Source organism: Bidens hawaiensis, unplaced genomic scaffold (assembly GCF_021521415.1).
Source record: "Bidens hawaiensis isolate Kalapana, Puna unplaced genomic scaffold, B.hawaiensis_p1.1 tig00059908_1, whole genome shotgun sequence".
Classification (NCBI taxonomy): domain Eukaryota; kingdom Viridiplantae; phylum Streptophyta; class Magnoliopsida; order Asterales; family Asteraceae; genus Bidens; species Bidens hawaiensis.
This window is the reverse complement of record NW_027500791.1, coordinates 31,818-40,305: the sequence shown is the minus strand read 5'-3', so window position 1 is coordinate 40,305 and position 8,488 is coordinate 31,818. Positions and strand designations below refer to the sequence as shown.

The window sequence follows — 8,488 nt, the reverse complement described above, 5'->3', positions numbered from 1 at the left end:
TGAAGAGTAAAAGGTAAAAACTCCTTATTTCATTTTATGTATTTGAGTAACAAAGTAAACCACCATATTACACAAAACAGTGAACACAAAAACCATAACCAAACCCCTCTTCAAAACATGAAGAAGTAAAAAACAAAAAAAAAACAGAGAGTAAAACAACCACTCTAAATGTCAAAATTGCCATCAACCGTTTCCAGTAAAAAAAACCTAATAATAAATTAGGTAAAACCAAAAACCAGAAAACCGGTAAAAACAAAAAGACATTCAAATCCACAAATCAAGTCTCTCCATTCCACGTCAATTCAATTCATGCTCTAACAGCAAACCAGCCGATGACGTCACCGGTCAATCTCCGGCGCGTGACCTCCACGTCATCCACCGGCGACCTGCAAAGCGGACAGTTGAAGTTGCGATGCTCAATCCACCCGTCAAAGCACTCCTTGTGGAACACGTGTCGGCACGGGAGCTTGCGCACGTGCTCGCCGTTGTTAAACCGGTTCAAGCACACAATACAATAAAAATCCGCTGGATCCTGTACGGAGGATATGTACTTGTAGGATGGGATTAGGTTGAGGATGACGGTGGTGACGTCATCGGATTGGTGGTTAAGGATGTGTAGGGAGTGGAGGACGGTGAGGATGAGTGAGCGGAGGTGGGAGACGGCGGTGGCGATGGTGGCGAGGAGGAGGAGTGGGAGTGAGTCGGAGGAGACGTCGGTGAGTTGGTTTTGTAAGCCCATGGGTTTGAATTTGAATTTGGAGGTGGAAGAAGAATAAAATAACGAGGAGCAGGCGGCGGGTAAAGAGAAGAGAAGCAACAGAAATAGTTGTGGGGGTTGGCAATGGTTTTATGGCATTGGCATGTGAGAATTAGATTCTTTATGGTTTCAGTCTTTTGGTTGGTCGAATGTTTTTTTTTTCCTTTTTCAATTTAATTTAATGGAAAATGTGGTATAGTGGTAGAAATTAAAAAGTATGAGTTCCTGTACGGTAGAGGTAAGGCTGTCTATATCTTACCCTCCTCAGATCCTACCATAGCTTTGCTATTGGCGGGATATACTGAGTACGATGATGATGATGATGATGAGTTTTTTAATGAACACTTAAGTTCTTTAATCCTCACAGATAACAACACTTTGAAGATAACATGAATGAAGAAAGACTGAGATTTTTTTGATCTCTTGAGGGCGTCCGGGTTTTTACCAGTGATTCTTCAGGTGAGTGGATTTTCCCAGAACTGGAGATAACTTTGACACGCTTAAGGGTTCCATACATGCGTACAGCTAGGTTGGACCAGCTGATGATCACTCCGTACAAAGTAGGGATGAGCTTTGTACGGTACCGGTACCGAAAATCCGATCCTGAAAATCACAAATTCTTGGTATCGGTACCGAAGTATTTAGTTCGGTACCGGTATTGAAGGTAAAAATTCAGGAAATACTGGTACCGTACCATACCGATCTCGAAACTCGAAACCTTAATACCGATTCGGTACCGAAATTGTTTAGCCCCAGTACGAAGTACCTAAACAATTCTATGTTTGTTTTCGTTCAAAAATATGGAATTGGAATCCAAATTTTATTTTGTTACTAAAACTATTAAAAGTTTTTTTGTTTTTATAAATTTAATAGGATTCTTAGGTGTTTTTATTTGATGTATGGGCTACGAATCAATTTGGAGGGAATATGAACTTGATAAAGGTGTGAAATCTGGTGAGGGAACTATTCAGAAAAAAGATTATCAATTTGAAAAGCGAATAATTTTTCTTTTGGTGGTTGGGTTAGCGTAATAAAACCGGTTCTTAATTTGTTGTCTACGTAATATTTTTCTTTGGCTTGGGTGTTCGATGGGGGTTTGGAGAAATTGGATTGGTTAAGAAGGGTCTGTTTTTAGGACGGGTTGGACGAAAAATAGAAGATTAATTGGGTTGCATGGCAACGAACAATTAATCCGAATAAATATGGTGGGTTAGGGTTGGAGTCACCATGGTAAGTGAATCTCGCTATGCTCATCAAGTGGTGGTGACGGTGCAAGGTGGAAAAGGAGGGACTTTAATGAAGGGCAAATTGGTCAATTCATCAAGTACACATCGAGGGCGTGAAAACCTTTTGTATGCAAAGATGTCACTACCGGGCATTGGAAACAAGTTTAAAAAATAATTCGGACGATATTGTCATGATGAGAATCATATTGAAGTGTTTGTTTAAACATGTGGTTAAAGATGTCCACATTTGTTTGGTTTATAGAGGAAAAAAGGGTGTAAAACATTTCATACTAGTTATATATGATGATGGGTTGATATGCGATGCGTGGAATTGGTACAAATTGCCTAGTTCGGATGTGGAATTGGACGAATTTAGACAACTTCAATTGTGTCAAAAATGTAGTTCTACAGGTGGTGAATGATAGCACGTGTTGGGTTTTGGATTGATCGTGTGATTTCTCAGTATCATTTTTAAAAAAACAAAACAATCATGCTCCAAATAAGGTTTGCATCTTGGTTTGGCGTTCCGAGTTGGAAAGGATATTCGTATTGACCTCCAAAGCTAAAAGAAATATCGATGTGGAGTCACTTTGTTTTGTATGCGAAATTGTAAATAGTCGAATAACATATCATAACTTTTATGAATTATGATATATGAATTAATATATAAAAGTTATAAACTTCCTAATCAAAACAAATAATTGGAAGAAGATAGATATGGGTTTGAACAATGGTCAATGGACCCAAGTTGTCATTAATGGTTTAGGAGTCGTTATCGTTATCACAAAAGCTATACGACAGTTCAAAAATTGTTGTGTTTTCATAACAATTTAAAACGTTTGTTTTATGCTATTATATTAAGTTTCTAATCTTTAAATTCTTAATGGTGACTTTTCTAGTCTTCATATTATTAACCATTCGATTTTCTTTACTACGTATACACGCATGTTGGCTCGACTGTATGAGTATCTTTAGAGCTTCAACTTATGAAACTTGTAAGCGTTTACAGTGTGATCACAAACTTACTCATGAACGGACAAGACGAAAGCAACATACAACACCATTGAGGATCCTTTTAGCAACAAGTTTCGTTCCCAAATATTTTCCTAGAATATTATCTAATGTCAAAATACGACTATTTTAATTTTAACTTTTAAATAACACATAATATTTAAAAAATATACAATATAATCCATATCAATATGCCTATTTTTATATTTTTAATAATATGTTTCTCTGAAATACAGCTTAGTTTATGTGAGAATACTATTTAAAGCGTTTTGATTCGCAACAATATTTTATTGTGACATCATATATTATTGATGGTTTCAGAAACACATGTTTTTGAAGGATGTATCAGACATTCTGGATCTCTGAAGCCTGTAATTATATCATCCACTTGCATAGCATATACATACATTTATTAGCAGCTCATAGATCTTAAAGTCTTCAATTATGTTCTCATAAATGGTAATGATATTTTTCCAATACTCAAAGTTTATTGGTTATTGGTTTTGGATTCTTTATATAAAGAAAGTTCAAACAAAAATGTTATGGTCTCTTGACAAATAGCTAGCTCTTCAAGACAAGATAAAATAAAATAAGGCAACAAACTTTAGCATTAAGCATGCAAACAATCAAACTAAGATACAAAATAGCAACAAACTTAGATATATAAATCTAAGTGAAGTTGAATCTTCAACATATTGCAAAACTTTTAAATACACTACCACATGTTGAAGGTTAATCATGAAACACGTTAAAAGAGAAAGTTGAAGTGCTAAGTAAAGAGTTAAATTAATAGTTTGAATGTCTAGAATTATCACTTAGTAAGTTTGTTTGTATAATATGTATGTTTGTCTTGTTAGTTTGAAAATCTAGAAAGCAGGAGTTAGTCATAATATGTTATGTTTAGAAAGTTATAAATTAAATAGATGGCTATGGGTACGTAATTAGTGTCAATAAATATATAACCTAAAAGAATCGATTTAGGTAGAGATCGAATTCCATGTTCGTGTTTTTGGCTAGAATTCCAACACCTGTGACCAAAAAGAATTGTCGCAAATTTAGTGACTGGGATCACAACAGGTTGTGAAATTAACAATTGTTGTCAATCTGGTCAAGTAGCAGCTGCAAAACACCTAGTCGAGAACCGCACAAGGGCCAACGACAAAACTAGCGATCGGAAACCAGTCGCAAGATTTGTGACCGCAAAAGTGGTTGATGAATTTGGTTGCAAATTAACCTCCATTGTAAAATAAGATTAGCCACGAAGAGATGCTCCAAAGTTAACATCCACATAAGTCAAACATTAATGAAGCATGCATATGTGTTACATACATCATGGACCACAGAACATATTCACAATCCAAGTGCAAACAAAAGACTAATGTCTCGTTCAAACTTCAAACTATGGACCACATGCATATCATAAATTTAATCCATAGATAAATGTACCATTTATATTACTTTTGGTGATATGTGAATATGTGATTAACTGTAAAATTCTTGTTTGTATGAAGAATGTGAATATGTGGAGCTTGCTATATTTGAATAGAACCGTCAAATTGGATTATTGATGGAACCTGTTCACATGTGTAAAAGGTAAATTACTAAATTAACAGACCCCTTCTAATTTTACATGTCTCGTTAAACATTTGAAATATCATCAAGATTATAAAACACAAGTGTTTATAGAATTATAAAACTTTTAGCCTTTTCGAAATAATTAAATCCAAAAAGATTGATAAGAGTTTGACAACTATGCTCATTTAGCAAAGAATAAATCAACGCGATATCAACCATCATCTTACACATGGCACTCGCCGGTTACAGGAGAGTCGGATTATCGACTTTTCATCTACCCAAGAGCCCCAACTCCTCTGTAGCTAGATTACCAACTTTTTGTATACACAAGAGCCCTGACTCCTATGTAGCCAGCTAGGGTGTTCGTCGGTCTCATGTAGCCAAGTTAGTTCATGTGTAAGATGTTGATTGAATATTGTGTGGACCCAAGTGTTTTTTTGTGTGTTATTATGTGTCGGTTGGAATGACGTCTTCTCTGTCGAACGAGCTCATGTGTAAACCCCCGATTGAGTCTTTTTAGATTTAACATTTCTGAAAACACTAAGTCGATGACTATTTTGTAAAAATTCTTATTCAAGTTGGACTATTTTAGAGTTTTTCTCAAAAGTTTGTCCAATATGGTCAAACATGCTAATTATCGAAATTTACTTGTTCTTGAAGAGTTAATTGGAAATAGTTATGTGTTTTTTAGTGCAAATTGACAAAAGGCAATTGAGGTTTAAAAACTATAAGCTTTGAGCTGCACTAATTTGAGTTTGTTTTCTTTTGTTTTTTATATGTTTTTTTTCTCATTATGAAAAACTGAAAAGTAATCGTATTGGAGGACACGAATGTATGGGTCCAAACTCCAAATTGTTGTGTAACTTTTTGCTTATTTTATTAAATTATTAAAAAAATGTATAACCCATTTATGAGAATTATTTTCGAACAACAATACGATTCCTATGAAATAATTTCTTTTTAAGACAAATACAATGTGTAATATTATTTCATAATTGTGTAAAACACTTGTTAATCAAAATAATTTTTTGTATATTGACCCTTTAAGAAGGTCAAAACTTACTTAAAAAAATTACTAGGGCTTGTGATTTGATTAAAGTTATAAAAGTTCATAAATTGTACTTTTTTTAATAACTACTTGAGTGTTTAACATTCTTGTATTCACTTAGCAACCATTTCTATCATGTAAAGGTTAAAACTAAAACAAATATTTTTTAATAGTTGTACTTAAATAATCTTCCTCTAAGGTGGTACGATAATGATATTAATAAAGGGCATATTGTTGCAATATTATCCAATCATTTTAAAGTTAATTATAGTACTTAATAATACGCATTTAGGCAGACTGGGTCAACATATAATTCGATAACTGATGGTGACATTTTTGATAATAAATTTACGCATTTTTTGTGCGGGGATATTTTAATTGAACCAAGTCTAAATCGTTTGTATTTTAAAATTAAAAGTGTATTTTATTAGTTTGTGTCGTGTGTGACATAATAGACGTGTGAGGACTAAAGATAGTTGACTTAGGATGGAAACATAGAAACATAAAATATTTGACATTTGTTAAAAAATAAAGATAAAATAAACACATGACGAGTGAATAAGTAGGTTGATTCCATGGTCGGTTTGTATAATTAAAGGTAAATCATGTTTTACTTCTACTTTCACTATCATTATTTTTACTGATTTGTGGTATACTGGTATGTATAAGATAGGTTGAGAAAAAGAATAATTATAGTGAAATCGGGTCGGATTTGAGTTAAACGAGTTATGGTTGATTTTGAGTTTGGGTTAGAATGAGTCGTTTTAAAAAAAGTGTCACTTTGTTCAAGGTCAAAATAAGTTTTAAAAAATGGATTCGCCTTAAAATGGGTCGTTTTATAAGAAATTAGCAATTTTATAGCGGTGATTCAAATTAGTTTGTTGTATAATTTTCAATAGACCCTAATTATTAATTAACCCGTATACAATTTCCTTTTCTCCAATCAAACTCGCAAGCAAAACCAGTAAATCAAACCGATGTCCTAAATCCGAAATGAATTAGGAGATTGGAAATGAATTTGTTGCATGCATGTGAATTATAATTCAAACCATCCATGCAGTTCGGGTTCCCCCGTTTTTTATGTATTTTTCAAACAGTCTAAATAAAATGACATGCAAGTGATGCAAATGAGATTTCTTATTTTTGTGTACAAAGCGAACCTGGTTTGGATCAACAAAAGTCAAAATCGATTTTTCCCAAACTGGTGGTTCTAGACTTCTAGTACCTTTTTTTAATACACCTCTACTAGTGAGGTTGTAATATAGGCCAGGGCTTACTGCTATGTGAATAAGGCCGTTTGGTTAAGCAATTATTGGACTATTGGGTTGTGAGTCTTGTGACTTAACATTGTCAAATTTACATTTAATTTGCTTATTTGGTTATGGGCCAATTCCAAACACTATTTATAGCTATTGAATCAATAGCTATAAATAGGGTTGCTCGCGATTCAAGCCGAACCGAGCGAAGGGTTGCTTGTTGCTTGGCTCATTTACAACCGAACCTAACCAAACGGCTGAAATTCGAACCGAGCGAAAACCCAAACGAGCCAAAATCGAATCGAACATCAAGCGATTTCGAGCATTATTTATTTCTTTTTCACTTTTAAAATTTTTAATATTTTTGTTGTAATCTCACTAAATGTTGCTGGATGAAACATTTAGTGAGATTACAACAAAATAAAATATATAGTAGTTATAAGTTACAAGAGTGATCTCATAGTGATTATTAGTTAATTTAAAGTTACAAGAGTGACGATCTCATAAGATCAAAATGGACGTATGAGATCCACTCCAAACGTGTCTTACATTTAACACAAAGTACTGGAAGGTGGATGATAGTAGGAATGGGCAAATTCGGTATCGGTACCAAAGTTTTAACTTTCAGTATCGGTACGGTATGGTAGCGGTATTTCCCGAATTTTACCTTAAATACCAAAACCGCCCCGGTACCGTACCGAACTGAAAACTTTGGTACGGTACCAAGAATTTGCGATTTTCAGGATCGGGATTTTCGATACCGATACAGTACCAATCTCATCCATAGATGGTCGGGGCAAAGAAGGGTGGGGATTAGGATCCACTTTTATGACACATAATGTTATATAATGAAGTTTTTGAAAACAAGGCATGTCACATCAACATCAAACAAACGGCTTTAAAGGTTGATACCGTCACCAGTTAAATCGTTAGTTAAGACTGTTACTTGCTAATAACCCATAATTAAAATTATTTAAAACTAATTTACTTATGTATTTATAATAAACAAACTATAAGAATAAAGTTTGCTTTCCATTAATATGTTTCTATCACTAGATACAAAGAGTATACCCTCTAGGATTTTGGTTCTTTGGTTTGTAAAAAACGCAAGTGTATTTTATCCGGTTCATATGTCTCAAAAGAAAATTACTACTCCCTTCATCCCATTTTAAGTGTCCATGTTTGAAAAACACAAAGTTTTAGGTGGATTGAATGATTACTTTTTTTTTTCTTGTCAAATGACAATAATGCCCTTGAAAAGTGAGTCCATCAATATTGATATTAATTTTTAGTTGTGTGTGTTTAAGGGTAAACATGGAAATTGGCTAATTAATTTTGAAAGTGAACACTTGTAATGAGACAAATAAAAAAGGAAATATGAACACTTATAATGGGACAGAGGAAGTATAATATAATCCTAGCTTGCCTAGGATCACATCATTGACACGAGCTATCAAATTGATCCAACTCCTAAGGCTATGTGTAGTGGAAGAGCTACAAAATGAGACGACTTGCGTCATGTGACGTCCAGTCAACAAATGTTGAGTTTTGTTTAAGAGGTGTAATGGTGTTGTAGCCCCATGTATACACACACACACATATATATATATCATAC

General features: G+C 33.9%; 1 pseudogene; it reads right to left on the bottom strand.

Moving 5' to 3' along the window:
• Positions 1 to 307: 307 nt before the first annotated feature.
• LOC143602834 (E3 ubiquitin-protein ligase RHA2B pseudogene) lies at positions 308 to 739 on the bottom strand (annotated as a pseudogene).
• Between the last annotated feature and the right edge of the window lie 7,749 nt (positions 740 to 8,488).